The sequence below is a fragment of the Garra rufa genome, chromosome 1, assembly GCF_049309525.1.
Source record: "Garra rufa chromosome 1, GarRuf1.0, whole genome shotgun sequence".
NCBI classification, from domain to species: domain Eukaryota; kingdom Metazoa; phylum Chordata; class Actinopteri; order Cypriniformes; family Cyprinidae; genus Garra; species Garra rufa.
Window position 1 is genome coordinate 89,918,437 of NC_133361.1, and position 25,023 is coordinate 89,943,459.

Consider the following 25,023-nt stretch of genomic DNA (forward strand, 5'->3'; position numbering starts at 1 on the left):
TTATTTATATATATATATTATGATTTTGTAGTCATAGACCCACGCATTTTGTACAAACGTAAAAAGGACATTTTATATCTGAGAAACTAATAAAAATTGTTTATCGTGTTAAACATCCATTCGAGAACACAGTATTAATACATATTGTCAAAACATACACTAAGTGAAAACCCTCATATTACATCCTACTGTTGTAAGATACATTAATAACTAAATAAATAATTATGATCTTATAGTCAAACATAAGCATGCTTTGTGTGTATTATAGAATACAAAGAAACTAGGCTATATTATAACTGTTAAGCTTAAATGTGAACACTATAACCTTTGTATTGCATCATTCTTTATTGAATAGACTATTAAAACATACTGGCATCGTGAGTCATTTAGATGCAGTGAAATGAAACATACTTTATAATGTTTCACTTGCTGTAGTCAGGAATTATAGTTGGCAAAAAGTCTTAACTGGTAAAATGTTTGCACATTCTGTCACAGTAATAACTAACAAGTAGGCTAATAAGAGAGAAAAAAAACTTACTCATGTCTTCTGAAGTACGTTTTATTCCTGACAGAGTCTTCTTCCAGAAATTACTAACTTGAACGAAGTTTCTCCTTTGTTTACCGTGATGTGGGCGTCTACTTTTGGCGCGGCGCCCTCACGTGGACGATTTGAATATGAATAGCGAACAGCTCGTGGGCGTGATCTAATTATAAAATAATGAAGCAGACCGGAGAGACTGGACATCGTGTTGGTTTCATATTGATTATTTTATCACAGGATATTTGTTTTCGGTAAAACTTACTTCGTTTAAAAGTATACATATCAAGCTTTGTCTAGACATATTGCTCATGTCTCTGTGTTGTATATTGGCTGAGTTATAGTATATTTTACTGACGCGTTTCTGAATGAAGATCACGGAGATCAACGCTGCAGACAGCACACCCTTTTTGTTTTCTTTATTTTGCAAAATCACAATGTTTTTTGATTTTGTGAGTATATACAAATAAAAGTAGACCCTTTACAGATTCGATTGATGTACTGCTTTTATCTGTACAATCAGAAATGACAAAGTAATTAAAGTTCCTTTTGGGAAACTGCCTCAAAACGCCCCAGGGTGTTTTTCGTCCCCAGGGGGTTAAGGTTCACGAAAGCTTGCCTTCCCATTAATAGGGAATTTCATTTCCAATGCCAGCATGATATTACCCTTAAGAAAACCTCACAAGAACACCGCCACATGTTACATGAATACGACAGGGATGGTATTCCTGCATTCATTCAGCATTAGCCCAGCGTGAACACTGAATTTCGATTATATTGCATGTCAAAGGGTGGCCTAGGACTGAATGCAATGTCGCTGGATGGGATTTAGGGAATTTACCTGGAAACTCACAGTTTCTCCCGCAATGTCGTGTCGTCCACCCTTCAGATGAGCTGTGGCCTTTTTCCCTCAGGCGAAGGAGACAAGCAGGCGGACGGGAACAGAGAAGCCCGCTCTGTCGTGTAAGCGCTCTCAGCTATCAAAAGGCACCACGCTGCCCCGTGTGAGGCACGACCTTCAGATTATGAGACTGACGCGCTGCCTAACTGCGCCAACGAGGCCGGCGGGATGACCGGTCTGAAATGCGAAGCGCTAGCGTGTCGGTGCCTGCCTGCAGGGCGTAGATCCAAAAGCTGCGTTCAGGTCGCAGTCTCCTCTGGAGGTGTGGGTTCGAATCCCACTTTTCCGACAGAACTGTCCTTTGTCCTTTGGCTTCGGATAGCAGCTACAATCTTCAGCGCTTGGCAGAACATGTGGAGCTATATTTGAATCGAATCAACATTTCGTTAGGGATTCAGACCACAAGCTGGGTGTAGCCGCAACGGGTCAGCTCCCACCACGCAAGCGTGTCAGGATGGCCGAGCGGTCTAAGGCGCTGCGTTCAGGTCGCAGTCTCCCCTGGAGGCGTGGGTTCGAATCCCACTTCTGACAGACTTAAGTTTCGGCTACGGACAACAGCTACGGTCTTCAGCCGCAAGGCGCCAACTTTGCCTTGTGTCAGGGCATTAACTTTGCCAAAGCACCACATTTCAGTCGACGTCAGAATTAGTATAAAGTGGCAGTAACGCCGACGGGCGTTCCGTTAAACTTGAGAATTACTCCGTTGTATCGTTTGTGCGACGTCACTCCTTCCCCGATACCAAGTTGCAGGCACTTTTAAAGAATGCCTTGAAAGACTATGTCAAGTCGTAATAGAATCGAGTCAATATTTCCTTAAGATGAAGGCAACATTGCTTTAAGGTTCACGAAAGCTTGCCTTCCCATTAATAGGGAATTTCATTTCCAATGCCAGCATGATATTACCCTTAAGAAAACCTCACAAGAACACCGCCACATGTTACATGAATACGACAGGGATGGTATTCCTGCATTCATTCAGCATTAGCCCAGCGTGAACACTGAATTTCGATTATATTGCATGTCAAAGGGTGGCCTAGGACTGAATGCAATGTCGCTGGATGGGATTTAGGGAATTTACCTGGAAACTCACAGTTTCTCCCGCAATGTCGTGTCGTCCACCCTTCAGATGAGCTGTGGCCTTTTTCCCTCAGGCGAAGGAGACAAGCAGGCGGACGGGAACAGAGAAGCCCGCTCTGTCGTGTAAGCGCTCTCAGCTATCAAAAGGCACCACGCTGCCCCGTGTGAGGCTCGAACTCACGACCTTCAGGTTATGAGACTGACACGCTGCCTAACTGCGCCAACGAGGCCGGCGGGAGGACCGGTCTGAAATGCGAAGCGCTAGCGTGTCGGTGCCTGCCTGCAGGGCGTAGATCCAAAAGCTGCGTTCAGGTCGCAGTCTCCTCTGGAGGTGTGGGTGCGAATCCCACTTTTCCGACAGAACTGTCCTTTGTCCTTTGGCTTCGGATAACAGCTACAGTCTTCAGCGCTTGGCAGAACATGTGGAGCTATGTTTGAATTGAATCAACATTTCGTTAGGGATTCAGACCACAAGCTGGGTGTAGCCGCAACGGGTCAGCTCCCACCACGCAAGCGTGTCAGGATGGCCGAGCGGTCTAAGGCGCTGCGTTCAGGTCGCAGTCTCCCCTGGAGGCGTGGGTTCGAATCCCACTTCTGACAGACTTAAGTTTCGGCTACGGACAACAGCTACGGTCTTCAGCCGCAAGGCTGTAACTTTGCCTTGTGTCAGGGCATTAACTTTGCCAAAGCACCACATTTCAGTCGACGTCAGAATTAGTATAAAGTGGCAGTAACTTCCGTTAAACTTGAGAATTACTCCGTTTTATCGTTTGTGCGACGTCACTCCTTCCCCGATACCAAGTTGCAGGCACTTTTAAAGAATGCCTTGAAAGACTATGTCAAGTCGTAATAGAATCGAGTCAATATTTCCTTAAGATGAAGGCAACATTGCTTTAAGGTTCACGAAAGCTTGCCTTCCCATTAATAGGGAATTTCATTTCCAATGCCAGCATGATATTACCCTTAAGAAAACCTCACAAGAACACCGCCACATTACATGAATACGACAGGGATGGTATTCCTGCATTCATTCAGCATTAGCCCAGCGTGAACACTGAATTTCGATTATATTGCATGTCAAAGGGTGTCCTAGGACTGAATGCAATGTCGCTGGATGGTATTTAGGGAATTTACCTGGAAACTCACAGTTTCTCCCACAATGTCGTGTCGTCCACCCTTCAGATGAGCTGTGGCCTTTTTCCCTCAGGCGAAGGAGACAAGCAGGCGGACGGGAACAGAGAAGCCCGCTCTGTCGTGTAAGCGCTCTCAGCTATCAAAAGGCACCACGCTGCCCCGTGTGAGGCTCGAACTCACGACCTTCAGGTTATGAGACTGACACGCTGCCTAACTGCGCCAACGAGGCCGGCGGGATGACCGGTCTGAAATGCGAAGCGCTAGCGTGTCGGTGCCTGCCTGCAGGGCGTAGATCCAAAAGCTGCGTTCAGGTCGCAGTCTCCTCTGGAGGTGTTGGTTCGAATCCCACTTTTCCAACAGAACTGTCCTTTGTCCTTTGGCTTCGGATAACAGCTACAGTCTTCAGCGCTTGGCAGAACATGTGGAGCTATATTTGAATCGAATCAAAATTTCGTTAGGGATTCAGACCACAAGCTGGGTGTAGCCGCAACGGGTCATCTCCCACGACGCAAGCGTGTCAGGATGGCCGAGCGGTCTAAGGCGCTGCGTTCAGGTCGCAGTCTCCGCTGGAGGCGTGGGTTCGAATCCCACCCCTGACAGACTTAATTTTCGGCTACGGACAACAGCTACGGTCTTCAGCCGCAAGGCTGTAACTTTGCCAACTTTGCCTTGTGTCAGGGCATTAACTTTGCCAAAGCACCACATTTCAGTCGACGTCAGAATTAGTATAAAGTGGCAATAACGCCGACGGGCGTTCCGTTAAACTTGAGAATTACTCCGTTGTATCGTTTGTGCGACGTCACTCCTTCCCCGATACCAAGTTGCAGGCACTTTTAAAGAATGCCTTGAAAGACTATGTCAAGTCGTAATAGAATCGAGTCAATATTTCCTTAAGATGAAGGCAACATTGCTTTAAGGTTCACGAAAGCTTGCCTTCCCATTAATAGGGAATTTCATTTCCAATGCCAGCATGATATTACCCTTAAGAAAACCTCACAAGAACACCGCCACATGTTACATGAATACGACAGGGATGGTATTCCTGCATTCATTCAGCATTAGCCCAGCGTGAACACTGAATTTCGATTATATTGCATGTCAAAGGGTGGCCTAGGACTGAATGCAATGTCGCTGGATGGGATTTAGGGAATTTACCTGGAAACTCACAGTTTCTCCCGCAATGTCGTGTCGTCCACCCTTCAGATGAGCTGTGGCCTTTTTCCCTCAGGCGAAGGAGACAAGCAGGCGGACGGGAACAGAGAAGCCCGCTCTGTCGTGTAAGAGCTCTCAGCTATCAAAAGGCACCACGCTGCCCCGTGTGAGGCACGACCTTCAGATTATGAGACTGACGCGCTGCCTAACTGCGCCAACGAGGCCGGCGGGATGACCGGTCTGAAATGCGAAGCGCTAGCGTGTCGGTGCCTGCCTGCAGGGCGTAGATCCAAAAGCTGCGTTCAGGTTGCAGTCTCCCCTGGAGGCGTGGGTTCGAATCCCACTTTTCCGACAGAACTGTCCTTTGTCCTTTGGCTTCGGATAGCAGCTACAATCTTCAGCGCTTGGCAGAACATGTGGAGCTATATTTGAATCGAATCAACATTTTGTTAGGGATTCAGACCACAAGCTGGGTGTAGCCGCAACGGGTCAGCTCCCACCACGCAAGCGTGTCAGGATGGCCGAGCGGTCTAAGGCGCTGCGTTCAGGTCGCAGTCTCCCCTGGAGGCGTGGGTTCGAATCCCACTTCTGACAGACTTAAGTTTCGGCTACGGACAACAGCTACGGTCTTCAGCCGCAAGGCGCCAACTTTGCCTTGTGTCAGGGCATTAACTTTGCCAAAGCACCACATTTCAGTCGACGTCAGAATTAGTATAAAGTGGCAGTAACGCCGACGGGCGTTCCGTTAAACTTGAGAATTACTCCGTTGTATCGTTTGTGCGACGTCACTCCTTCCCCGATACCAAGTTGCAGGCACTTTTAAAGAATGCCTTGAAAGACTATGTCAAGTCGTAATAGAATCGAGTCAATATTTCCTTAAGATGAAGGCAACATTGCTTTAAGGTTCACGAAAGCTTGCCTTCCCATTAATAGGGAATTTCATTTCCAATGCCAGCATGATATTACCCTTAAGAAAACCTCACAAGAACACCGCCACATGTTACATGAATACGACAGGGATGGTATTCCTGCATTCATTCAGCATTAGCCCAGCGTGAACACTGAATTTCGATTATATTGCATGTCAAAGGGTGGCCTAGGACTGAATGCAATGTCGCTGGATGGGATTTAGGGAATTTACCTGGAAACTCACAGTTTCTCCCGCAATGTCGTGTCGTCCACCCTTCAGATGAGCTGTGGCCTTTTTCCCTCAGGCGAAGGAGACAAGCAGGCGGACGGGAACAGAGAAGCCCGCTCTGTCGTGTAAGCGCTCTCAGCTATCAAAAGGCACCACGCTGCCCCGTGTGAGGCTCGAACTCACGACCTTCAGGTTATGAGACTGACACGCTGCCTAACTGCGCCAACGAGGCCGGCGGGAGGACCGGTCTGAAATGCGAAGCGCTAGCGTGTCGGTGCCTGCCTGCAGGGCGTAGATCCAAAAGCTGCGTTCAGGTCGCAGTCTCCTCTGGAGGTGTGGGTGCGAATCCCACTTTTCCGACAGAACTGTCCTTTGTCCTTTGGCTTCGGATAACAGCTACAGTCTTCAGCGCTTGGCAGAACATGTGGAGCTATGTTTGAATTGAATCAACATTTCGTTAGGGATTCAGACCACAAGCTGGGTGTAGCCGCAACGGGTCAGCTCCCACCACGCAAGCGTGTCAGGATGGCCGAGCGGTCTAAGGCGCTGCGTTCAGGTCGCAGTCTCCCCTGGAGGCGTGGGTTCGAATCCCACTTCTGACAGACTTAAGTTTCGGCTACGGACAACAGCTACGGTCTTCAGCCGCAAGGCTGTAACTTTGCCTTGTGTCAGGGCATTAACTTTGCCAAAGCACCACATTTCAGTCGACGTCAGAATTAGTATAAAGTGGCAGTAACTTCCGTTAAACTTGAGAATTACTCCGTTTTATCGTTTGTGCGACGTCACTCCTTCCCCGATACCAAGTTGCAGGCACTTTTAAAGAATGCCTTGAAAGACTATGTCAAGTCGTAATAGAATCGAGTCAATATTTCCTTAAGATGAAGGCAACATTGCTTTAAGGTTCACGAAAGCTTGCCTTCCCATTAATAGGGAATTTCATTTCCAATGCCAGCATGATATTACCCTTAAGAAAACCTCACAAGAACACCGCCACATTACATGAATACGACAGGGATGGTATTCCTGCATTCATTCAGCATTAGCCCAGCGTGAACACTGAATTTCGATTATATTGCATGTCAAAGGGTGTCCTAGGACTGAATGCAATGTCGCTGGATGGTATTTAGGGAATTTACCTGGAAACTCACAGTTTCTCCCACAATGTCGTGTCGTCCACCCTTCAGATGAGCTGTGGCCTTTTTCCCTCAGGCGAAGGAGACAAGCAGGCGGACGGGAACAGAGAAGCCCGCTCTGTCGTGTAAGCGCTCTCAGCTATCAAAAGGCACCACGCTGCCCCGTGTGAGGCTCGAACTCACGACCTTCAGGTTATGAGACTGACACGCTGCCTAACTGCGCCAACGAGGCCGGCGGGATGACCGGTCTGAAATGCGAAGCGCTAGCGTGTCGGTGCCTGCCTGCAGGGCGTAGATCCAAAAGCTGCGTTCAGGTCGCAGTCTCCTCTGGAGGTGTTGGTTCGAATCCCACTTTTCCAACAGAACTGTCCTTTGTCCTTTGGCTTCGGATAACAGCTACAGTCTTCAGCGCTTGGCAGAACATGTGGAGCTATATTTGAATCGAATCAAAATTTCGTTAGGGATTCAGACCACAAGCTGGGTGTAGCCGCAACGGGTCATCTCCCACGACGCAAGCGTGTCAGGATGGCCGAGCGGTCTAAGGCGCTGCGTTCAGGTCGCAGTCTCCGCTGGAGGCGTGGGTTCGAATCCCACCCCTGACAGACTTAATTTTCGGCTACGGACAACAGCTACGGTCTTCAGCCGCAAGGCTGTAACTTTGCCAACTTTGCCTTGTGTCAGGGCATTAACTTTGCCAAAGCACCACATTTCAGTCGACGTCAGAATTAGTATAAAGTGGCAATAACGCCGACGGGCGTTCCGTTAAACTTGAGAATTACTCCGTTGTATCGTTTGTGCGACGTCACTCCTTCCCCGATACCAAGTTGCAGGCACTTTTAAAGAATGCCTTGAAAGACTATGTCAAGTCGTAATAGAATCGAGTCAATATTTCCTTAAGATGAAGGCAACATTGCTTTAAGGTTCACGAAAGCTTGCCTTCCCATTAATAGGGAATTTCATTTCCAATGCCAGCATGATATTACCCTTAAGAAAACCTCACAAGAACACCGCCACATGTTACATGAATACGACAGGGATGGTATTCCTGCATTCATTCAGCATTAGCCCAGCGTGAACACTGAATTTCGATTATATTGCATGTCAAAGGGTGGCCTAGGACTGAATGCAATGTCGCTGGATGGGATTTAGGGAATTTACCTGGAAACTCACAGTTTCTCCCGCAATGTCGTGTCGTCCACCCTTCAGATGAGCTGTGGCCTTTTTCCCTCAGGCGAAGGAGACAAGCAGGCGGACGGGAACAGAGAAGCCCGCTCTGTCGTGTAAGAGCTCTCAGCTATCAAAAGGCACCACGCTGCCCCGTGTGAGGCACGACCTTCAGATTATGAGACTGACGCGCTGCCTAACTGCGCCAACGAGGCCGGCGGGATGACCGGTCTGAAATGCGAAGCGCTAGCGTGTCGGTGCCTGCCTGCAGGGCGTAGATCCAAAAGCTGCGTTCAGGTTGCAGTCTCCCCTGGAGGCGTGGGTTCGAATCCCACTTCTGACAGACTTAAGTTTCGGCTACGGACAACAGCTACGGTCTTCAGCCGCAAGGCTGTAACTTTGCCAACTTTGCCTTGTGTCAGGGCATTAACTTTGCCAAAGCACCACATTTCAGTCGATGTCAGAATTAGTATAAAGTGGCAGTAACTTCCGTTAAACTTGAGAATTACTCCGTTTTATCGTTTGTGCGACGTCACTCCTTCCCCGATACCAAGTTGCAGGCACTTTTAAAGAATGCCTTGAAAGACTATGTCAAGTCGTAATAGAATCGAGTCAATATTTCCTTAAGATGAAGGCAACATTGCTTTAAGGTTCACGAAAGCTTGCCTTCCCATTAATAGGGAATTTCATTTCCAATGCCAGCATGATATTACCCTTAAGAAAACCTCACAAGAACACCGCCACATGTTACATGAATACGACAGGGATGGTATTCCTGCATTCATTCAGCATTAGCCCAGCGTGAACACTGAATTTCGATTATATTGCATGTCAAAGGGTGGCCTAGGACTGAATGCAATGTCGCTGGATGGTATTTAGGGAATTTACCTGGAAACTCACAGTTTCTCCCGCAATGTCGTGTCGTCCACCCTTCAGATGAGCTGTGGCCTTTTTCCCTCAGGCGAAGGAGACAAGCAGGCGGACGGGAACAGAGAAGCCCGCTCTGTCGTGTAAGCGCTCTCAGCTATCAAAAGGCACCACGCTGCCCCGTGTGAGGCTCGAACTCACGACCTTCAGATTATGTGACTGACGCGCTGCCTAACTGCGCCAACGAGGCCGGCGGGATGACCGGTCTGAAATGCGAAGCGCTAGCGTGTCGGTGCCTGCCTGCAGGGCGTAGATCCAAAAGCTGCGTTCAGGTCGCAGTCTCCTCTGGAGGTGTGGGTTCGAATCCCACTTTTCCGACAGAACTGTCCTTTGTCCTTTGGCTTCGGATAACAGCTACAGTCTTCAGCGCTTGGCAGAACATGTGGAGCTATATTTGAATCGAATCAACATTTCGTTAGGGATTCAGACCACAAGCTGGGTGTAGCCGCAACGGGTCAGCTCCCACCACGCAAGCGTGTCAGGATGGCCGAGCGGTCTAAGGCGCTGCGTTCAGGTCGCAGTCTCCCCTGGAGGCGTGGGTTTGAATCACACTTCTGACAGACTTAAGTTTCGGCTACGGACAACAGCTACGGTCTTCAGCCGCAAGGCTGTAACTTTGCCAACTTTGCCTTGTGTCAGGGCATTAACTTTGCCAAAGCACCACATTTCAGTCGACGTCAGAATTAGTATAAAGTGGCAGTAACGCCGACGGGCGTTCCGTTAAACTTGAGAATTACTCCGTTTTATCGTTTGTGCGACGTCACTCCTTCCCCGATACCAAGTTGCAGGCACTTTTAAAGAATGCCTTGAAAGACTATGTCAAGTCGTAATAGAATCGAGTCAATATTTCCTTAAGATGAAGGCAACATTGCTTTAAGGTTCACGAAAGCTTGCCTTCCCATTAATAGGGAATTTCATTTCCCATGCCAGCATGATATTACCCTTAAGAAAACCTCACAAGAACACCGCCACATGTTACATGAATACGACAGGGATGGTATTCCTGCATTCATTCAGCATTAGCCCAGCGTGAACACTGAATTTCGATTATATTGCATGTCAAAGGGTGTCCTAGGACTGAATGCAATGTCGCTGGATGGTATTTAGGGAATTTACCTGGAAACTCACAGTTTCTCCCGCAATGTCGTGTCGTCCACCCTTCAGATGAGCTGTGGCCTTTTTCCCTCAGGCGAAGGAGACAAGCAGGCGGACGGGAACAGAGAAGCCCGCTCTGTCGTGTAAGCGCTCTCAGCTATCAAAAGGCACCACGCTGCCCCGTGTGAGGCTCGAACTCACGACCTTCAGGTTATGAGACTGACACGCTGCCTAACTGCGCCAACGAGGCCGGCGGGATGACCGGTCTGAAATGCGAAGCGCTAGCGTGTCGGTGCCTGCCTGCAGGGCGTAGATCCAAAAGCTGCGTTCAGGTCGCAGTCTCCTCTGGAGGTGTTGGTTCGAATCCCACTTTTCCAACAGAACTGTCCTTTGTCCTTTGGCTTCGGATAACAGCTACAGTCTTCAGCGCTTGGCAGAACATGTGGAGCTATATTTGAATCGAATCAAAATTTCGTTAGGGATTCAGACCACAAGCTGGGTGTAGCCGCAACGGGTCAGCTCCCACGACGCAAGCGTGTCAGGATGGCCGAGCGGTCTAAGGCGCTGCGTTCAGGTCGCAGTCTCCCCTGGAGGCGTGGGTTCGAATCCCACTTCTGACAGACTTAATTTTCGGCTACGGACAACAGCTACGGTCTTCAGCCGCAAGGCTGTAACTTTGCCAACTTTGCCTTGTGTCAGGGCATTAACTTTGCCAAAGCACCACATTTCAGTCGACGTCAGAATTAGTATAAAGTGGCAATAACGCCGACGGGCGTTCCGTTAAACTTGAGAATTACTCCGTTGTATCGTTTGTGCGACGTCACTCCTTCCCCGATACCAAGTTGCAGGCACTTTTAAAGAATGCCTTGAAAGACTATGTCAAGTCGTAATAGAATCGAGTCAATATTTCCTTAAGATGAAGGCAACATTGCTTTAAGGTTCACGAAAGCTTGCCTTCCCATTAATAGGGAATTTCATTTCCAATGCCAGCATGATATTACCCTTAAGAAAACCTCACAAGAACACCGCCACATGTTACATGAATACGACAGGGATGGTATTCCTGCATTCATTCAGCATTAGCCCAGCGTGAACACTGAATTTCGATTATATTGCATGTCAAAGGGTGGCCTAGGACTGAATGCAATGTCGCTGGATGGGATTTAGGGAATTTACCTGGAAACTCACAGTTTCTCCCGCAATGTCGTGTCGTCCACCCTTCAGATGAGCTGTGGCCTTTTTCCCTCAGGCGAAGGAGACAAGCAGGCGGACGGGAACAGAGAAGCCCGCTCTGTCGTGTAAGCGCTCTCAGCTATCAAAAGGCACCACGCTGCCCCGTGTGAGGCACGACCTTCAGATTATGAGACTGACGCGCTGCCTAACTGCGCCAACGAGGCCGGCGGGATGACCGGTCTGAAATGCGAAGCGCTAGCGTGTCGGTGCCTGCCTGCAGAGCGTAGATCCAAAAGCTGCGTTCAGGTCGCAGTCTCCTCTGGAGGTGTGGGTTCGAATCCCACTTTTCCGACAGAACTGTCCTTTGTCCTTTGGCTTCGGATAACAGCTACAGTCTTCAGCGCTTGGCAGAACATGTGGAGCTATATTTGAATCGAATCAACATTTCGTTAGGGATTCAGACCACAAGCTGGGTGTAGCCGCAACGGGTCAGCTCCCACCACGCAAGCGTGTCAGGATGGCCGAGCGGTCTAAGGCGCTGCGTTCAAGCTGGGGAACAATAGTCCGTCAAAGACGGGGAAGAAGGGAAGAAAAGGGGGAAGGAAGAAAAGGAGAAAGGGAAGAAGAAAGAGAAAAAATGACGAAAAGAAAGAGTGAAATGTGACGTTGGAACATAATACTTCCTTAGCTTGCACGCTACGATACATTTTCAGGTTTCTTTGTGCGTGAAAATCGCGCATTTATATTACACTGTTTCCTATTGTAGGCGATCACCAAGACCGGGGTTGGAATCCATATAAAGGCACCTTTTTGTATTGTTATTGTTATATTGTTAATTTCATTAAATAAATGCAATTTTGAAGATTAATGAAATGTACATATGTACAATTCTTTCATGAAAAATAAAGAATGCCAATGGAACAGTGGTATTGTTGATGTTGATGTTATTATTACTTATTATTTTGTAGTTGCTGTATTAATATTATTTATTCTGATTAAGCATAATATTATTCTTTGTTTGATTGATATTACTTATTCTGATTAGGAGTTTTGTATGTTACATTCATTCAAGACACTTATAAATCTGTTATTTTTAATGAAAAAAAGATAGTATTTAGAATAAAATAGTCATTAATATGCTGAAAATTATAATTTACAATCATGCCAACAGAACAGTAATGAATATTAAATGAATACAATTATACTAACTATTAAATAAGTTTTCAAACAACAATAAATGAAAAGGGAAATAAAATGAAAATAAAAGTAAAAAACAAAAAGCAATAATTTCCCAGTTTGTTTTTATTTTACAATTATTCCAACAATACAGTAATGAATATTAAATAAATAAAATGAAATATTAAATAAGTTTTCAAACAACAATAAATGAAAAGGGAAATAAAATGAAAATAAAAGTAAAAAACAAAAAGCAATAACTTTCCAGTTTGTTTTTATTTTACAATTATTCCAACAATACAGTAATGAATATTAAATAAATAAAATGAAATATTAAATAAGTTTTTAAACAACAATAAATGAAAAGGGAAATAAAATGAAAATAAAAGTAAAAAACAAAAAACAATAACTTTCCAGTTTGTTTTGATTTTGCAATTGTGCCAACAGAATGGTAATCAATATTAAATAAATAAAATAAAATATTAATTAAGTATTCAAAGAACAATAAATGAAAAGGGAAATAAAAGTAAAAAACAAAAAGCAATAATTTCCCAGTTTGTTTTTATTTTACAATTATTCCAACAATACAGTTATGAATATTAAATAAATAAAATTAAATATTGAATAAGTTTTTAAACAACAATAAATGAAAAGGGAAATAAAATGAAAATAAATGTAAAAAACAAAAAACAATAACTTTCCAGTTTGTTTTTATTTTACAATTATTCCAACAATACAGTAATGAATATTAAATAAATAAAATGAAATATTAAATAAGTTTTCAAACAAAAATAAATGAAAAGGGAAATAAAATGAAAATAAAAGTAAAAAACAATAATTTTCCAGTTTGTTTTTATTTTGCAATTGTGCCAACAGAATGGTAATCAATATTAAATAAATAAAATAAAATATTAAATAAGTATTCAAAGAACAATAAATGAAAAGGGAAATAAAAGTAAAAAACAAAAAGTAATAATTTCCCAGTTTGTTTTTAATTTTACAAATATTCCAACAATCCAGTAATGAATATTAAATAAATAAAATGAAATATTAAATAAGTATTCAAACAAGTATTTTTGACCTCTGACACGCCCCCTGAGGATGTGTCATTCTTTCGTACACCTTCGGCTCGGTTCGGCAATTTGATTGACACCTGACTAGAACGCTGACTCCTCCGCCTAGCGGCAATACGCGAAAACATGCCGTCGACATTCTCTTCTACTCTGATTGGTCAAATGTCGAAAATGTTAAGAAAATGTTAAGAATAGCGCTTTATGATTGGCTGGAAATGTTGAAGCGCTTCGACGCGATTGGCCCAAATGTTATAGTGCTTCGACGTGATTGGCTGCACAGTTCAACATTGCTCGACATTTCCAAAATAATGTCGGACTATCCTTCGGCAGCTGGCGTTCAGGTCGCAGTCTCCCCTGGAGGCGTGGGTTCGAATCCCACTTCTGACAGACTTAAGTTTCTGCTACGGACAACAGCTACGGTCTTCAGCCGCAAGGCTGCAACTTTGCCAACTTTGCCTTGTGTCAGGGCATTAACTTTGCCAAAGCACCACATTTCAGTCGACGTCAGAATTAGTATAAAGTGGCAGTAACTTCCGTTAAACTTGAGAATTACTCCGTTTTATCGTTTGTGCGACGTCACTCCTTCCCCGATACCAAGTTGCAGGCACTTTTAAAGAATGCCTTGAAAGACTATGTCAAGCCGTAATAGAATCGAGTCAATATTTCCTTAAGATGAAGGCAACATTGCTTTAAGGTTCACGAAAGCTTGCCTTCCCATTAATAGGGAATTTCATTTCCAATGCCAGCATGATATTACCCTTAAGAAAACCTCACAAGAACACCGCCACATGTTACATGAATACGACAGGGATGGTATTCCTGCATTCATTCAGCATTAGCCCAGCGTGAACACTGAATTTCGATTATACTGCATGTCAAAGGGTGGCCTAGGACTGAATGCAATGTCGCTGGATGGTATTTAGGGAATTTACCTGGAAACTCACAGTTTCTCCCGCAATGTAGTGTCGTCCACCCTTCAGATGAGCTGTGGCCTTTTTCCCTCAGGCGAAGGAGACAAGCAGGCGGACGGGAACAGAGAAGCCCGCTCTGTCGTGTAAGCGCTCTCAGCTATCAAAAGGCACCACGCTGCCCCGTGTGAGGCTCGAACTCACGACCTTCAGATTATGAGACTGACGCGCTGCCTAACTGCGCCAACGAGGCCGGCGGGATGACCGGTCTGAAATGCGAAGCGCTAGCGTGTCGGTGCCTGCCTGCAGGGCGTAGATCCAAAAGCTGCGTTCAGGTCGCAGTCTCCTCTGGAGGTGTGGGTTCGAATCCCACTTTTCCGACAGAACTGTCCTACAGTCTTCAGCGCTTGGCAGAACATGTGGAGCTATATTTGAATCGAATCAACATTTCGTTAGGGATTCAGACCACAAGCTGGGTGTAGCCGCAACGGGTCAGCTCCCACCACGCAAGCGTGTCAGGATGGCCGAGCGGTCTAAGGCGCTGCGTTCAAGCTGGGGAACAATAGTCCGTCAAAGACGGGGAAGAAGGGAAGAAAAGGGGGAAGGAAGAAAAGGAGAAAGGGAAGAAGAAAGAGAAAAAATGATGAAAAGAAAGGGTGAAATGTGACGTTTAAACATAATACTTCATTAGAATGCGCGCTACGATACATTTTCCGGTTTCTTTGTGCGTGAAAATCGCGCATTTATATTACACTGTTTCCTATTGCAGGCGCTCACCAAGACCGGGGTTCGAATCCAGCTAAAGGCAACTTTTTGTATTGTTATTGTTATATTGTTAATTTAATTAAATAAATGCAATTTTTAAGGTTAATAAAGTGTACATATGTACAATTCTTTCATGAAAAATAAAGAATACCAATGGAACTGTGGTATTGTTGATGTTGTTGTTATTATTACTTATTTTGTATTTGTTGTATTAATACTGTTTATTCTGATTAAGCATATTATTATTATTATTCTTTGTTTAATTGATATTACTTATTCTGATTAGGAGTTTTGTATGTTACATTCATTCAAGACATTTACAAATCTGTTATTTGTAATGAAAAAAGATTATTAGTGATAATTAGAATAAAATAGTCATTAATATGCTGAAATATTTTGATTTACAATACAGTAATGAATATTAAATAAATACAATTATATTAACTATTAAATAAGTTTTCAAAGAATAATAAATGAAAAGGGAAATAAAATGAAAATAAAAGTAAAAATCAAAACGCAATCATTTCCCAGTTTGTTTTTATTTTGCAATTATTCCAACAATACAGTAATGAATATTACATAAATAAAATTAAATATTAAATAAGTATTCAAACAACAATAAATTAAAAGGGAAATAAAATGAAAATAAAAGTAAAAATCAAAAAGCAATAATTTCCCAGTTTGTTTTTATTTTACAATTATTCCAACAATACAGTAATGAATATTACATAAGTAAAATTAAATATTGAATACGTTTTTAACAGGAGAAACAGGAGAAAAGCAATCATTTCCAAGTTTGTTTTTATTTTGCAATTATTCCAACAATACAGTAATGAATATTACAGTTTTTTTCAATTGCTAACAAGTGTAGCTAACTGTATTTTCAGTTTTACATCTCTCACTGCTCCTGCTCCTCTCACTGCATCTCTCACTGCTCTTGCATCTCTCACTGCATCTCTCACTGCATCTCTCACTGCATCTCTCACTGCTCTTGCATCTCTCACTGCATCTCTCACTGCATCTCTCACTGCATCTCTCACTGCTCTTGCATCTCTCACTGCATCTCTCACTGCATCTCTCACTGCATCTCTCACTGCTCCTGCATCTCTCACTGCATCTCTCACTGCATCTCTCACTGCATCTCTCACTGCTCTTGCATCTCTCACTGCATCTCTCCCTGCATCTCTCACTGCATCTCTCACTGCTCTTTCAAAAACAAAATTCCAAGTTTGTTTTTATTTTGCAATTATTCCAACAATACAGTAATGAATATTACAGTTTTTTTCAATTGCTAACAAGTGTAGCTAACTGTATTTTCAGTTTTACATCTCTCACTGCTCCTGCTCCTCTCACTGCATCTCTCACTGCTCTTGCATCTCTCACTGCATCTCTCACTGCATCTCTCACTGCATCTCTCACTGCTCCTGCATCTCTCACTGCATCTCTCACTGCATCTCTCACTGCTTCTCTCACTGCATCTCTCACTGCATCTCTCACTGCATCTCTCACTGCTTCTCTCACTGCATCTCTCACTGCTCTTGCATCTCTCACTGCATCTCTCACTGCATCTCTCACTGCCCCTGCATATCTCACTGCATCTCTCACTGCTCCTGCATCTCTCACTGCATCTCTCACTGCTCTTGCATCTCTCACTGCATCTCTCACTGCTCCTGCATCTCTCACTGCATTTCTCACTGCTCCTGCATCTCTCACTGCATCTCTCACTGCTCTTGCATCTCTCACTGCTCCTGCTCCTCTCACTGGGCCTGCTTTTCTCCCCGGGCCCCTTGCTCTTACTCTTCCTCATCCAGACATTACAGTATTTGTCTTTTTCTGTTTCTGTTTCCAAAAACATCACTCCTCAAAGTCCAGACTGGAATCAGCTGTGGTTGGCCCAGTTAACCCAACATAAATCAGCTGGGTGTCAATTATTCAATTGTTTGTTTATTATCAGCTGAGATATATTGATATTGTTTTTGAACTGATATCATTGCAGAAGCAGAGGTTTTTATACTGTATCTAAAGTTTGGAATATTGTTTTTGCTATTGTGGGATGTTGTGTGGTAACATTCGTAAATACTACAAAAATGATCCATAATTTTGTTGGGAGGTATAGCTTGTCTGTTAAGAAAATGTAAGCATTGTGAAAAGGTGTTCACTGACTGCATATTGGGTGAAAACGACATGAAATGTGTGAATGGTATGGCCACAAAAGACCGATGCTGTGCTAATTGTGTTTAAAGTTTTGAAAATGTGACAACTGGTTGGACAAACGCTTGTTAGCGACTGAAAAAAACTGTAAATAAATAAAATTAAAAATAAAAAAGTATTCAAAGAACAATAAATGAAAAGGGAAATAAAATGAAAATAAAAGTAAAAAACAAAAAGCAATCATTTCCCAGTTTGTTTTTATTTTGCAATTATTCCAACAATACAATAATGAATATTAAATAAATAAAATTAAATATTAAATAAGTTTTTAAACAACAATAAATGAAAAGGTAAATAAAATGAAAATAAAAGTAAAAAACAAAAAGCAATAACTTCCCAGTTTGTTTTTATTTTGCAATTATTCCAAAAATACTGTAATGAATATTACATAAATAAAATTAAATATTAAATACGTTTTCAAACAACAATAAATGCAAAGGCAAATAAAATGAAAATAAAAGTAAAAAACAAAAAGCAATCATTTGCCAATTTGTTTTTATTTTGCAATTGTGCCAACAGAATGGTAATGAATATTAAATAAATAAAATTAAATATTAAATAAGTATTCAAAGAACAATAAATTAAAAGGGAAATAAAATTACAAATATTAAGTTTTCAAAACCAATAAATAAGTTAAATGAAAAGTTAAGTTCTCAAAAACAAGAAATAAAAAGTTTAATAAAATATTAAATAATAGTTAAAAAAAACTATAAAAAGTTGAAAACACAATTTTTTTTTTTTACACAAATATTAACAATAGTGAACTCTTTTCCCTATATACACCACATACACACAAATATGTACGTTATTTGGGAAGGGTTTTCCGCATTTCCTCCAGCCACTGTTCTTTTGTAACAGTTTCAGTCTGTGGGCAGTACACCCTGCCCCTGTACTGGCTATGCCCCGTTGCACTTGTTTTAAATTGCCCACACTTCTTACAAGTGTTTGCTTCTACAGTTCTCCTGTAGGGTCTCTTGGGCATGGTTTGCGGACTGGCAGTTGGTGCAGCAGGTTGTGAACTGGTACCCTGCACAACTGTAGGCTGAATTATTGGCATCCCCTGGACCAATGGGATTCCCTGAACCATCGGCATACCCTGGACCATCGCCATTCCCTGGACCATTGGCAGTCTTTGGACCACTTGCAGACCCTGTAGCACTGGCACACCCTGAAGCATTGGCACTCCCTGAAAACTTGGTCCTGTTGATACGACTATGTTGGGTACCATCTGCACTGATACTCCAGGTGCTGATGGCGTAACTGACACAGGACTCTGTGCTGGTGCCTTGGGTCTGAGAGGGGGTCGTCCAAAAGAAGTCTGCCTCTGCTTTGCCTGACCTGCTGTGCTCTCTGGTAGCTTGTACTGGTGCTGCTCCGCTGGTTGTTCTGTCTCAGTCCGTAGACGTTTGGCAGCCTGGAGAGGCTCCTGAGCTTCAGGGAGGGGCTGAGGCAACTGAATGCCCTGAAGCAGCACAGACAGCTCCTGCTTTTTCTGTCTGTTGTTGTGCCACTGAATCAGTGTGTTCTGGTTAACCTCCACCAGCTGCAGTGATGTTCCTCCCATCACCAAGCTGTTGCCCAGTACAAGCTGCCTTATCCTTCTGTAGTCTTGAAGGATCAGAGACCATCTTGACAGTGCTCCCTTGCCTTTTCTTTTGGGGCTTGGGTGAGCAGTGCAAAGCCTGATGAAGATGGTTTCCACCAGGCGGCAACAGTCAGGCCATTGTGCAGGTGCGCTGCTTGCACCCAGCACACATCTGGTGGTGCTCTCTACTCCAGGGGTTTGAGTGGGCCTCTTAGGTACTCTGAAGCGTCCACTCAGCAGTCTCTTCTGATGTCGAGCTGCATACACCACCCGTTGCTTGTCCTGGTCATCCAGGTTCTGCCAAAGTGCAATTATGGTGTTGGCTTCCTGGTTGGTCAGGCTGAGGGCTGTGTGACCACGGAGATCCACCAGATATTCTGCCAATCTGTCCACATGTTGATAACCAGGGACATTTTGGCTGTCAACGGCCTATTAAAAAACACCAAAACGTGGTACAATTATTACATTATCATATTTGTTTGATGTACAATTCCATAACAGATTATTATAATTTTTATCAGTGTGAAGCTGCTTTGGCACATTCTTTATAGTATAAAGCACAATGGAAAGAAAGCTGACTTGACTTGATGTGTATTTGCTGCTTACTAATGACTTTGATTCTTTTAAATGTTGTTTCATCTTGCACTTACCATCTCTTCATCATCTTCCTGACCAGCATCCTCTGGCTCTGAGGGAAGAGGTGAAACAGATGTTTCAGATGGGACAGGTGAGACAGCAGTCCCTGAGGGTCCAGGTGATGTGGGAGACTGTGAGAGGCCTTGTGTGGGGTCAGGGACTGGTGAAGGGGATGGAGAGCCCAGTACAGAAGTACCACTAAGTGTCAGTGTGGAAGAGGGTGGTGACAAGTCAGCCTCCAGATCAGTAATGGTCTGATCCTCGCTGATGTCACAGAAGCCCTCATCTTCATCTCGCTCCTCCACACTGAGGTCTTCAATGAGCTCTGCGTTCTGCTCGGAGTCTGGATTCATGTCCTGCAGTGCCTGACCTGTCTGCTGAAACAGATACTGGACTCCAATGAGCTCACCTGAAATAAAAATAATAAACAAACAGGAATTAAATACAATGTTGAATCATTGAGGAGGAAAAAACATATGCAAAAACACATAATGCAATACAATACAAATGATAATTGAGAGACGTACAAATAAATATTCCTCAAATACCTATTGTATCATATCCGATACTTACATGCAACATGATTTTCTTAATGCCTTTTTTGATGAAAAGTATAAACTATCAATAAAGTTTGGATAATGTCGATAATTTAGAAGCCTTAGAAATTTGCATATCAATCATGACAGTAGACTTTGTAGAGTTAAATACATAGACTGAGATTACACAGAAATTCTAAGTTCATTAACAATAACAATTTTTCTTACCGGTGTAGCATGCAGGGGAACAAAATGTTGGAACCACTTTCTTGCCAAACAGCTTTTCATAGTTGCTGTTCACACAGTGAACAAGTTCTCCTGTGTAGCTGCATAAAGCTGATGGTTCTGCTGACAATGAAGCAGACTCCCTGTCCTGGTTCCACCGGTGTAGTCCCTCCAACAGATAAATCTGAAAGTTCAGACTGTTTGCACTGGTCCCTGTAAATGGACACAACAGTGTTAAGGTGAGTGTTAAAGAAACACACAAAGACATGTAATGCTTTTTATATATATATGCACAGTGAGTGTGACAGAGACATACCTGGGATGAAACGGTTCAGGTGTAGGTGAAAGGACTCGAGAGAAGTGGAGCCTCTGGCACATCTGTATGTCTTTAGAAGCACACCTCCCTTGGTCAAGCTCCCTGTCTCTATATAGAGCACAACACCAGGGGGGTCTTGGATGCACTTAACATGCTTCTTCTGGACACTCCAGATGTGCTCCATCCTTTTTTGGTCCAGGAGAGGAACACCCAGGGAGTCATTGCCCTTGCTGCTCAGGAGCTCTGTAAACAGCCGTTCAAGGAGAAGGATGGTAGTCTCCTCTCCACGGGTCCTCCTCCGGCAATGTAGAGCCAGCTCATCCCTGGTAAGATGCTTGTTGACATCTTCATCTGCCAGCGAAGGCCAACCCTGGGACATCAACAGAGCTCTCTTTGCTTTGCGAAGCACAGAGAGATCAGCCGCATCCCATTCAAAGATGCACGCTGATAGCCGTGACATGAAGATGGGGTACAGCTGATGGGCATCAGTTGTACACCCCAAGGCAATCCTGCGCATAAAATGCCAGATGTCCAAGCGTATCATGAGATCTGGCCAACCTCTGAATCTGTTTTTCAGCTTGGTCTCGCCCACCTCGGTGCAGCACCCACAGTCCACGTACAACACAGCAGGTGGATCCACACCAGCCTGTTGGTATCTCTTCACCAGACCGTCTACCATCATATCCAGTCCTGCTCCTTCCTGGGCTGTCAGCACACTTATGAGCACCTGACCAAACTCATTGCCAACAGAGGTAAGCCAGAGTCCCGTTCCCCTCGCTGTCCCAGCCAGCTTCTTGGTTATCTGTAATAAGACATGATATGAAACATGCTGAAAATGCAATCAAACATCACACCATGTAAAATACAGATATAGTGCTGTGTTGTGTGTATAAACAACAGCATTAATAAACAAAAATCCACAACTAACCTTTTTAGTAGAATCCATCTTCAAGACAGAGCCATAGGTGGATGTTATCTTTGCATGGATTTCATCCAGCCTTGTTAGGATGTCTTGGCTGTACACGGTGAGTAGCCACTTGCAGCTTGGCACCACTGTAGGCTGTGGGGGTTCCTGGAATTTTACTGGCAACACTCCGGGTCGATTTAGGAAGTCAACACACTGGGTGGTGTATCGGGCCAGACGCTGGAGCCACTCCTCGCTGTGGTTTTCACGCAGCTGCTTTATCACTCGCGTGGGGCTGTTGCCTAAGCTACGCTCACGCAGTAGCCGGATGACCCGCATATCACAGGCATACCTTAGAAAAAGCAAAATGCACACATTCATATATTTTACTTATTTGATTTGTAAAGTATTTGCATATGTATGTGATGATGGCCTAACAACAGGATGCAGAATGAAAGTGTGCTTACTTCCGCGTGAGGATGACCCGAAACTCAGAGCGATGACCCAGATCTAGCTGTTGCAGGACTGTCTGACTCCAGGACACATGCGAGGCTCTACACTTGGTACAGATGAGGGTTTCTGTGACCATGCTGTACATTCTGTCGATGTCCAGAACCTGCCGTGCCCTTTTGTGCAGACCACCTCCTGTCAGCTGATGCTGTCCGCAGGCAGGATTGGGACAGAGAATCTTGACCCTCCACAGCTTGTACGGCATCCACAGCAGAAGTGCATGACAAAAGAATCTGTCTGGAGCTGGAGCCTGATTGTAGGTAAGTGCTGGCTGTGGTGGGTAATACCAGAGCTGGAGGTCATCACGGAGCTCTGGCTTTCCCTTGGACCCCATTTTAAAAAGCCTTTTGCCAATCCACTTGTGATCTTCTGGTGGCAAGGTCTCTGACCACAAACGAGGAAGTGGAACTGCAGATGGAGCTTGCAATAATGTCCCAGAAGGAACCGTCTGTAAAGGAAAAAAGACAAACCATTTAGTCAAGTAAGGTTATTGATTTAATAAGCATTTTATTTAGGCATGGCTACTTTTACATAAAATGATCATTACAATTATTGTTTTCTTTTAAATACCTTTTGTATTACAATGATTATTATGACAATGAAACTGATAACTTTATATTACCCATTGCTGTCTTCCAAAAAAAGGAATGAAATATAAAATATTCTGAAATCTTGCTTGATATATAAAAAGAATACATTTTACAAACAATCTATCTTTATTTTGACACATGAATGTTAACATCTATAAATTGTTTATCATTAGTAAATTAGGATTAAGTCAGCTCAATTGACATTATTACCATAGTTTCATTGTTGTTGTTTTTTCAGCTTGAATGTGTTTTAAGAAACTACTGGTTAAAAAGTCAGGTAACACTTTATTTTAAGGTGTCCTTGTGACACATGTTACATGTACTTACTATTATAATAACAAGTAACCCTAAAACAAACCCTAATCCTAACATATAGTAAGAACATATAGGAAACTATATTATATTACTCGGTACTTAAATGTATAATTACACTGTAACAAAGACACCTTAAAATAAAGAGTTACACTTTATTTTAAGGTATCCTTGTTACAGTGTAATTACACATTTAAGTACTAAGTAATATAAATTAACTACATGTATTTACTATAGGGTTAGGGTTTGATTTAGGGTCACTTGCATGTAATTAATTGTTATTATAATAGTAAATACATGTAACGTGTAACAAGGACACCTTGTGTAACCAAAAGTCATATTCAAAAATTCAGGGCATGTGAGCCTTTTCACATCTCTAGACATACTTTAAGTGAAAAAAACAGAATAAATAAATTTATTTCCAAAGTGTTAGGATTTTTTTCACCTAGCTGGTGACAGATGATTAATTGACATTTTTAGACCAACAGAATATGAATCTACTTACTGAGACAATACTGCATGGCTCCGCGGCACTGGTCACATCTGCAGTGGCTTTGTGGACAGGGGCTGGAATGTGAGGATCTTGTGTCTGTACAATCATGAAGTGAAATATAATTGATTTTTTTAATACACAACATTACAGCAACTTAAATGCACACATAAATGTATACATATATGTAATTTATTTCTGTCGTGGCAAGAGCATATTTTCAGCATTATTCTAGTCTTAAGTGTTACATGATCCTTCAAAAAATATTTTTAATGAAAATAAACATTTATTCCTATTAGTTGAAAATGCTTCACATAAATGGTTACAAGAGAGACCAACTTTAGATAATTGATAGATGTGACCATAGATCGAAAAGATATTGGAAAAGATTTCTTACATTATTTGATGGAAATGATGGAAAGATTTAAAGTTTTTTTTTGGTTAATTTAAAGAAGGATGTGTTTCTGGGAAAGTGGAGGAAATGGGTTGAATATGTATAAAGAAGGTCTGATTTTGTTGTTACAAATAAATAGAAGATGATTATATATTTATATTTGTTTGCAAATATGCATGTACTCAGCATCTATGTACATAATGAAGTTCATTTGAGGTTGTTCTGGATAAAAGTAAATTAGGATATATAGATATATAGGATATATAGTTACCTCCCTCTTTTTCTTTTTTTTTTTAAATATATTGTTTTTAAACATATTTACAAAATATAATTTATAGTTAAAATAAATAATTGTACATATCTACATATTGTAAAGATACTCTATGGCTGCATCGAGCATTGCATATAGCTTGAAATATGCTATATGATTGTACTCAAATGAATGTTCACAATAAACAAAAATGAAGTAGAAAAGAAAGAAAATGGCTAATGCCTAATAAAACTGCATCATTTGAGTTTTTCAGAATTAAGTTTGAAGGACAGCATTACAGTTTTTTTACAGATGCTAGGACACATTTCTCAATACTTAGGTCACTTTTGCAAAACTCTTCACACAGTGAGCACAACAGAAGTCTATGTGAGCTAAACTGAGGATCAATTATCATTGTTTTGGCACAAAATGCATTCAATGACTACATCTCTCAAATTTCATGAATTCTTTTCTCACTCAGACACAACAACTGACAAAAATCTTTGTACGTACAGGACATTTTGCACATGCTTACATACTGTTTTCAAAACTGTTAAACTCATGTTCAAAACAATAACATAATGCAAAACTGAATAAGACAGCAACATTCAACAGCAATATTTTATTGAAACATATTTCAAATCTAAAAATGCGAGTACATTAGCAGTACTATTTTATCTGTATCAGTGGATGGTGTGTATACAAATTCT

General features: G+C 42.8%; 1 protein-coding gene and 15 non-coding genes across 16 annotated transcripts in view; 8 read left to right on the top strand and 8 right to left on the bottom strand.

Moving 5' to 3' along the window:
- LOC141321784 (uncharacterized) overlaps positions 1 to 25,023 on the bottom strand; it is a 239,803-nt gene that overhangs the window by 60,960 nt on the left and 153,820 nt on the right. The window lies entirely within an intron of this gene.
- trnal-cag (transfer RNA leucine (anticodon CAG)) lies at positions 1,888 to 1,970 on the top strand. The gene has a single exon. It is a non-coding gene; the product is annotated as a tRNA-Leu (tRNA).
- trnam-cau (transfer RNA methionine (anticodon CAU)) lies at positions 2,673 to 2,746 on the bottom strand. Its single transcript has one exon. It is a non-coding gene; the product is annotated as a tRNA-Met (tRNA).
- Positions 3,034 to 3,116, top strand: trnal-cag (transfer RNA leucine (anticodon CAG)). Its single transcript has one exon. It is a non-coding gene; the product is annotated as a tRNA-Leu (tRNA).
- Positions 3,806 to 3,879, bottom strand: trnam-cau (transfer RNA methionine (anticodon CAU)). The gene has a single exon. It is a non-coding gene; the product is annotated as a tRNA-Met (tRNA).
- On the top strand, positions 4,167 to 4,249 carry trnal-cag (transfer RNA leucine (anticodon CAG)). Its single transcript has one exon. It is a non-coding gene; the product is annotated as a tRNA-Leu (tRNA).
- trnal-cag (transfer RNA leucine (anticodon CAG)) lies at positions 5,314 to 5,396 on the top strand. Its single transcript has one exon. It is a non-coding gene; the product is annotated as a tRNA-Leu (tRNA).
- Positions 6,099 to 6,172, bottom strand: trnam-cau (transfer RNA methionine (anticodon CAU)). Its single transcript has one exon. It is a non-coding gene; the product is annotated as a tRNA-Met (tRNA).
- trnal-cag (transfer RNA leucine (anticodon CAG)) lies at positions 6,460 to 6,542 on the top strand. The gene has a single exon. It is a non-coding gene; the product is annotated as a tRNA-Leu (tRNA).
- trnam-cau (transfer RNA methionine (anticodon CAU)) lies at positions 7,232 to 7,305 on the bottom strand. The gene has a single exon. It is a non-coding gene; the product is annotated as a tRNA-Met (tRNA).
- On the top strand, positions 7,593 to 7,675 carry trnal-cag (transfer RNA leucine (anticodon CAG)). Its single transcript has one exon. It is a non-coding gene; the product is annotated as a tRNA-Leu (tRNA).
- On the bottom strand, positions 9,281 to 9,354 carry trnam-cau (transfer RNA methionine (anticodon CAU)). The gene has a single exon. It is a non-coding gene; the product is annotated as a tRNA-Met (tRNA).
- On the top strand, positions 9,642 to 9,724 carry trnal-cag (transfer RNA leucine (anticodon CAG)). The gene has a single exon. It is a non-coding gene; the product is annotated as a tRNA-Leu (tRNA).
- trnam-cau (transfer RNA methionine (anticodon CAU)) lies at positions 10,436 to 10,509 on the bottom strand. Its single transcript has one exon. It is a non-coding gene; the product is annotated as a tRNA-Met (tRNA).
- Positions 10,797 to 10,879, top strand: trnal-cag (transfer RNA leucine (anticodon CAG)). Its single transcript has one exon. It is a non-coding gene; the product is annotated as a tRNA-Leu (tRNA).
- trnam-cau (transfer RNA methionine (anticodon CAU)) lies at positions 14,769 to 14,842 on the bottom strand. Its single transcript has one exon. It is a non-coding gene; the product is annotated as a tRNA-Met (tRNA).